At 31.4% G+C, this 8892-nt stretch overlaps 1 long non-coding RNA gene across 1 annotated transcript; it reads right to left on the reverse strand.

The window, feature by feature from the left end:
* On the reverse strand, window positions 4100-4919 carry LOC110267902. The gene is made up of 2 exons (XR_002355873.1): window positions 4435-4919; window positions 4100-4324 (listed from the first exon to the last, which is right to left on the reverse strand). It is a non-coding gene; the product is annotated as an uncharacterized LOC110267902 (long non-coding RNA).

The following is an 8892-nucleotide window of genomic DNA, read 5'->3' on the forward strand; positions in this document are numbered from 1 at the left end:
TAAAAATATTATTTTTATTTTTTAAAATAAATATCTTTATAGAAAGGTGTTTTTATCATCTTCAACTAGAGTAGGTGGCTAATAGAATAGCATTCATGTATTTTTCTCCATCCACATGGCTGCCTTACAAGGGCATGAACTGTGTTGTTTCTGCTACGCTAAAGGCAAATTACATGATTGAGACTTGGAGTTATAAAGGAATCTCACTTTAAGTTACACGAATGGACAAAAGCATTATATTATTGTTGACTTTTTTATTTATTAAAAATTAATCTATTTAAAAATAACATTACTCTAAATATATTATTTTTCAATATATTAAAAATGTCAAATAAACGACAACTATTTTAAAACAGAAGAAATAAATAATATTTATATATCTCTAATTTTATAATTAAAATGTATTATATATTATTTTTTTATTGTAATTAAAATTAATTTTTTTTAAATTAATTTTTTTTTTTTTACTAATTTTACAATTAAAATATGTCACATGTCACTCTCTCATTATAATTGAAATTAAATCTTTTTTTATAAAATTAAAGAATTTTTCCCTCCTCTTTACTAATTTTACAACCAAAATATATCACATGTTACTCTCTTATTGCAATTGAAATCAATATTTTTCTCCAAAATTAAAGAGTTCTCCACTCCTCCCTCTTCCTTTCTCTATTTCTTTCACTCCTTCAACCACTCTATCTATTTTATATATTATTATCAATATCAATGACTAACTACTAATTTGACAATCAAAATGTGTAACATGACCTTCTTTAATTGCATTAAAATTAAAATTGAAATTGGAATATACCTATATTATGTGTCATATCTATTATATATCTCTAATTTTACAACAAAAATATGCCACATGTCACTTTCTCATTACAATTAGAATCAAATTTTTTCCTCCAAAATTAAAGAATTTTCCTTTCCTCCTTACTAATTTTACAACCAAAATGTGCTACATGTCACTCTCTCATTATAATTGAAATTAAACATTTCCCTCCAAAATTAAAGAATTCTTCCCTCCTCCTTAGGGGAGTGGATACTCTCCAGTGGAAAAAATTATATGGTGTCCAGTGTTTAATCTCACCCTTCATTGCTCTCTCTCTCTCCTATTTATTTTTGGTCCCACTTATAGAATTAAAGGTGAGAGATCACACTTTATTCTCTCAAGTGTTAAAAAAATGGAGAGGGTCTATTTCCCTAATTTTACAACTAAAATATGCCACATGTCACTCCCTCATTGCAATTGAAATTAAATCTTTTCCTCCAAAATTAAAGAGATCTCCCCTCATCCTTCTTCCTTCTGATATCTATTTCTCTCATTCCTTCAACCACTCTATCTATTTTATATATCATTATTAATATCAATGACTAATGACTAATTTGACAATCAAAATATACAGTATGATATTCTTTAATTACATTAAAGTTAAAATTGAAATATTAAAATTGAAATTGAAATATACCTATATTATGTATCATATATTAGAATTAACAACTAATTAAATGTAAAAGTATACACGTTAAATTATTTTAAATTTTAGATAACGAATGCTAAAATTAATTATTAATAAAAAATTAAACTTTTTCATATAAAATAATAACTAAAAATCTTATTATTTGATTTTTTATCTACAGATACCTTAGTCTTCTTAGCCAAAAACTTTTGTCAACCTATGACATTTTTTTTATAAAAGTAGTTTGATTTTATAAATCTTTTGTACCATGCATAATCTATACTGTCAGAATAAAGTATATCGTAGTTTTAAAAAATTTATATCACCGTAATATTATTACGGGTAAAAATTCAAATTGATAAAACTTCATGTCCATAAGCCTGGAAGTCTAATGACTAATTCCTCGGATACTGGAGAGACAAAGTGGTGGACGATCCTCCCAAAGTAAGCTCCATTCCTATCCTCCAGTGAATATTGAACCTGGAAAAAATGGTTAAAGAACACAGACTCTCATCGATCTATGCCAACTTGATTTGGTAATCTTAATTAATGTTAATAGTAAAATGATGGCTTATATATATATATATATATATATATATATAGGAAGGTGTTCAGGTGTGACAGTGTACTTTCACAGAACAGCAGTGTTACAAGCTTTATGGCCTTACAGATTTAATTTAAAATATTCGATTGGCGTTGATTGAAGGGTTGCTTTCTTTTGTGGAAAACATAGGAAGAAAGTGCAGGATGGGCTAGCAACAGGTGCAAAAGTTCTGCTGTACATATTGATAGAAAATGTCAAATTTGTCCAATATTATTGAAAACCGGTGAAATCATTTAAAATTTAAAATAAAAATATATTATAAATAACTATTTATTTAAAAAAAAATATACAGTGGGACAAATATTCCCTCATACTTGTTGCCGGATCCATGCCTGCCTCTGTGTAGCTTCTTTCATTATTATTCGTGTATTCCAATTTAAAATACTGTCAGCCAAAGTCGAAGCCGGCTGACTTCATGCATAAATCATTAAATCTTATGGCAAGCTTCATCCATTACCTATTTAAGTTGGTCATTTTTGAGAAACACATTATTAAAATGGGTCATTTTCGTCTATTCCAACCTTGGAAAATGACAAACCTTAAGTGAGAAACTTATTCGTACGCAGAACATTAGAGTTCCAAATCCGTACGCGGGAACACTGGATAATTTTCCATATATAATGTAAATAATTTTTTGGCCCTTGGGATGAAGTATGTGGGCTTTAGTTTATGCCAAGTTTTGTTTCGGTCGAAGGTTAGGCCCAATTGTTTTGGTCTCGGAAGCTTTGCGTGTTTTTTTAAGGGTTTCCCCTCTTTAATGGGCCTAATGAAGGTTGATACTTAATAGTTGTTGCCCCACTCCCGTGTCTTCCCATGATGACACGTGGCAGTATGTTAGAAAGAAATTCATAACGCGGTGACTTATTACAAAAGTGCCCATGAGTTCTATAACGTTTTTTCTGAGTGAACGAAGATGTCTATTCTGACGTTGACAACTTGTCATACATGTGCTTCGTAAAAATGGGTATTATTATGAAGTTGCCATTGATATTATTAGTAATTTAGTATTGAATTGTTGAGACGAGTAATGATCATATCGGTATGATAATCGTGTAATTAGTTGAAGATTATATTGTTATTATGAGTAGCAAATCATAAGATCAATGACAACATTATTATGAGTTAGTGTTGGTACCATATGGCTTTTGAAATTCGTGAAGACGGTGGTTATAATAAGCTGACGACGAATCAATCAAAAGACTTATGCTGTTAGGTATATATGGTTGGTAAAGTTGGTGCATATTATTTTGAAGGAAAATAATTAATGCTTTTGTTTTTTGAACATTCAAATATTCCGGAATAATATTATTAAATTTTTACTCTTTGTTGGATTTTAGCTACTGTGCTCTCCGTTTCTATACCCTAACAAATGAAATTTTGATTTGAGTAAAATCCACAATTAGACCAATAACTCAATTTCATCGGTGTTATCTAAATAATGATAGCATGTTCATCCAATTTCAGTACATCCCTATATAAATCAAAATTATCATATATTTTTTTAAAGAAAAATATAGGAAACTAATATACTATCTGTCAATTTATTGTCAATAATAATTAATTATTATATTTTAAATATATATATAAGGAGACACATCCAGAAAATACATATATAAAGACACTTCCATTAGACACGGTCATAAAAAAGACATTTTTATTAGACACATCTACAAAGACACTTCCATTAAACACAGTCATAAACAAGAGTTGGCAGAAGTTGGCAGAAATGCTGTTGGTATTGATTTTTTATTCACCTACCTATAACAGATTATCATGTTGAGGTTATAACTCAAAGCTTGTAAGTTAATTATTTACGAAGACTGCCATATTTATTATTATTGTTGTCGTTATTATTATGTAACTCAAAGACTTTTTGCTTGAGTGAATTTACATTAGGGTTAAAGAACCCTTAAATATCCTATGATGATAACCAAGGTCGACCAAGGCTTCACACTAGTTAGGGTATAGACCTACATTGATTAAAAAAGAGAACCCGCATAAAGTAACGAAAAATGAAGCTTGAAGCAGAAATTAAATCAGCAATCACATCTTGTCGCTCCATCAAATGAACGTAATTGAAAAATGAGAAAGAAAAAGAAAGTATCAACACTAATAATATCTTGCTGATTAAATAAATTCATAGTTTTAAAAATAATTGCAATAAATTGAGCAAATAGCAAAATGCCTCCTAAGACCTAACATCCTTAAATCTTCACTTCCAAGGATCATCCCTCCAAGGAAAAATGTGTTACTGCCTCTGCAATAATCATCAATGCAAATCCCTTTAGCAGGACAAAGAAACATCAATGTCCCCAATAATAACAATAATGAATCACTTAGAAGGTGAGCAATAAAAAATGCCTGTACAAGGTGATCTTGTCACTGTAAAATGGTAAGAGCCTTGAAGGAAGCAAATCCACACCCTTAATTTGATCCCACAGCTTTGTTACACAACCCATTTCTTGCCCTCTTGATTGATATAATATCGGAGAATGAGTCGACGAGTTGCCCGGCCAAACTACTCGGATCATCTATCAGAGTCTGAATGAACGTGTTAACCACCCTACGTTCTTGCTCCGTCGACCTCAAACTGAACCATGTCAGCAACTTCAACCGAAACTCCTGTTTAATATGACCCTGGCATTCTAGCCAACGAATCACTTTCACACAATATTCGAAGTTCTCGTCCAATGAGAACGAACCATCCGGTATGTGTAAAGGAGATCCATTCATCAGAGTGCTGTCACAATCATGCGCCTCTTCGTTCGAGCTTGCTAACCTTTTCTTGCATGCATCTACGCGAGAGTCAACAGCCGGGACTTCTCCGGTCGGCCCTTGTGTCCAGATTTGGGAATCAATTGACATAATTTTTTAAATTTATTTAAAAAATTATAAAAAATTATTGTTTTTTTTATCAATTAATCATTAATATTTATAAATATAAATTAAAAGTATATTATTAAATTATTAAATTAATAATTAAAAATAAATTTGGATGGTAACGAGTATTACAGAATAATATTATGCAGCTTGTTGGAAGCTAAACTACTGTACTGTTGTCAGTATTTGGCAGTTGCAGATTCTCTGAGGCGATTTGCCTATTCAGCATCATTCATTACTATGTCCAATTAAAGAAACCATTTGGCCTTTGCACAAGACAACCAAGAAACCAAGTATATGCATGCATAACTTGATTCCTTTCTCTTATCCACTATACTAGCCGCTTCATTTAGCAATTATTGCCAAATAATTATAGGGGACAGTAACTGTTCACTGACTACTTGCCTGACAGAGACTTTTAGCCAATCATGATTCTTGAATCAGATGGAGGTGGAATCTGTAAATAACTTGTAACTCAAGTCAATCTAAATAGGAAAGGAAGATTATCAGGTGTATCAGAAATATCGGTGTTCTAATTGTTTTAACCGTTGATTTAAATTATAAAAAAATATATAATATATATTAATTAAAATTAACGGTTAAAACAACTGAAATATCGGTATATTTAGGTATATCTGATAACTTTCTAATAGAATATTTGAGACTCAATTGAATAACAAAAACCATTTTCCTTTCTTAATAGAGAAAGTTTATAGACCAATATTTTTATTAAAATTTAGTTAATATTTAACTAATAAAAAAATAAATAATTTTATATTTTTAGATATAATTTTATATTATTAAAAATATTAATAATGACTAATTGATAATTATAAATTATAAATTATTTAATTCTTTTGAATAGTGGGTATAAATTGATCTTAACCATTGTTCTGAAAACCGAACCGGACCGGCCGGTTCGACCGGATTAACCGAGAATCGGTCATTTGTCCGGTTCGATTGCTGTGAAGAACCGTTCTGTAAAAAACTGGCTTAAAAACTGGTCAAACCGGCAGTTAACCGGTGAACCGTCAGAACCGTTCGGTTTTTTCCGGTTCAATTATATATATATATGTTAAAAAAAAAAATTTCAAAGTTGATCGGATTAACCGGGAACCAATCATTTGTCCGGTTCGATTGCTGTGAAGAACCATCTTGCAAAAAACTGGCTTAAAAACTGGTCAAACCGACAGTTAACCGGTGAACCGCCATAACTGTTCGGTTTTTCCTGGTTCAGTGATAGACTGGCTTAAAAATCGATCATTTGGGTTTTCTCTCACTGGGCAAACCCAAACCATAATAGCGGTAGGAACCCAGCCCCATCCCATCACCGAGCTCTTCTCTTCTGATAAACAGTGTTGTCGCTACCGGCAGAGACAGACTTGGGTGCCGTCTTCGCTCGTGGAAGGTCTGCTCGCTTCTCGATCCTCTTCTCCTCGACGTCGAGTGCTTGCTCGGAACTGTTGGCGACGCCGCGGCGAAGGCTTCTCCATCATTGTCTCTGCTCGATTTGTTGGTGCTCATCTCTCTCTTCGAGTTCTCTCTCTCTATTCGAGGCTCCAAGCTCTCTCTGTCTCTCTCTTTCTCACTGCGACGTGTCTCTCTGCTCGGCTGTGGAGTATTCACCGCGCCGTCACCTTCTTTCCTCCCTCGCCGCCGGTAAGCACTACTGCCTCAATTTATTTTTGGTTTATTATGTAAAATTATAAACTTTTAAATTTACTTAGTATAAAAACTACTAAATTTAAATATTTAAAATTATATATTAAATTTTTAATAATTTTATTTTATATTTAATTATACCGGTTGAACCCCGGTTGAACCTTTGAACCATTAAACCAGTCATTCGACCGGTTTAGTGACCGGTTCGGTTCTCGCAACCTTGATCTTAACTAGCATAGAAGAATTTATTCGTTGAATTATATTATGTGAAAAGTGAAAAGTGGAGTTTGTTGTTTAAGAAGTACGTTTAGTTAGTAGTTCCAAGAAGATGGTGTAGAAAGCAGGGACCTTTATTTTGAGTTCAAAAAACTATATCGCCTAAAAAGGTGTAGAGATCACCTTCAACTTGGGATCTGAATGTGAGTGCACAACCATCAACTTTTAATATGACCATTGGCTACTTAATTATATATTAATTAATTAGCCACTTGGCCCTATCACATGCAACATTCTTGGTTGACCCTCAAATATTCATACTCTACTCTCACATATTCATCATTCATGAATATGTACCCACATATACATGTGAAGACACATATACATGCAGCATTTCCGTTTGAACTAATTAATAGAGGTAAGATAGAATCTTCTATTGTCAATATTGTCTACCTGCCATGGAATAATATTTAAAAAATGAGAAACTACATTAGAACAATGCTTTTTTTTAAACAATGTAAATAATAAATAAAAAAAAGTTAATTTTAATTTTAAAATTCAAATTTTAAATTAATTTAGTTTAATCATAATTTTGAATTTTTTTATTTTTGTCACAACCGTTTTCTCGCAATCTTATGTCACTGTTGTTGTTGCTGTATCGCGACTTCGGTGCTTCCAGAGCTGCTGTCTCGTTACTTGTTTCTTATCAACTAAGTTAGATGTTCATTTTACTAGGTATCCGTATGATTATTTTCATTCTAAAGTAGTTGTTTATTTGGATATGTCATTGGTATTTTTCTTGATTTGCTTGAATCTACATGCATATGTTTCGCATGATGTTTATTTTACTATGTATGCTGATAGTTCTTTTCATTATTTGGGTCATACAATTTAGATGAATGAAGCAAAGTGGCACGCAATAGAAATGACAAAAACACGATGTAACGGCGTAGAAGTAAGGGTAGAGGTGTAGCGTTGGAGCAGCGACAGAACAAAGCCTCTTACTTGACGATAGTGCAACGTCACATAAAGGAGAAAAAGGCGTGCAGCGACAGCCTGCGAAACATGAGTGAGTATATACCGTATTTGGATAACTAGGAAGCGATTAAGAAGCTTCCTTCCACCGAAAAAGGAGAGAGCTTCCATGCTATTGCCCCACAAAAGGTTCGTCACTTGAATTTCTTGGTTCCTGCATCCAAAGGGTACCGTACCCCCAATTCCATAGGAAAAGAAGGTGCAACGATAATATGAAAGAAGAAAGTACAGCAAAAATGCAACACGATAGAAGAAAGAAGAATGAAACGGCTGACTATAGTAAAAAGAAAAAAAATTAAAAATAAAAAATTAAAATTATAGTAGATAAATAGAATAAAATAATTTTTAATTTAATAAACTTGAAATACAACTCATTATTTACGTCGTTTACCTAGCAAAATTCATTATTAAAAATTTTATTCATAAACAAAAGCTTAAACCAACACGCACCTTGTATGTTATAAACTTATAATAAATATTTGTTGGAAGACGGGAGCTATGTTAATAATTGGTGAAAGATGCCGAAATGAAGTGCAACTATTTGGGCCATTGATCGGAAATAATAAAGAAAAAATTTAGAGGACAACAATTTTATTAAATTCTGGCCAGCATGTAATCAGCAAAAAAAAAATTGAATCATTGAATAAAATCTTACACTAATCTCACACCATTAAAACCATCATTAATAATTATTTGATGGCTACAAATCACAAAAGTTACTGCCCCCTAACATTCTTCAATAATAAACTTATCTTATTGACAATAATTATTGGACTCTATATGTAATAATATGATGGCTTATAATAAAGAGTGAATAGCCAATTCTCTTATTCATCTTCATAAATGTTTCATATATACTAATCACCCACAATATTTTCTCTTATTTAGTATTCAATAATTTTAACAATAATTAATAAATATTAAATAAGATAAATTTTAATTATTTGAGCTATTTTTTATCTTCTAAATAAATATTATCATCATGATATGAATTTATAATTATTAGTAATACATATACGTGGACGTAGTTAA

This window comes from Arachis ipaensis, chromosome B10 (assembly GCF_000816755.2).
Source record: "Arachis ipaensis cultivar K30076 chromosome B10, Araip1.1, whole genome shotgun sequence".
NCBI classification, from domain to species: Eukaryota; Viridiplantae; Streptophyta; class Magnoliopsida; order Fabales; family Fabaceae; genus Arachis; species Arachis ipaensis.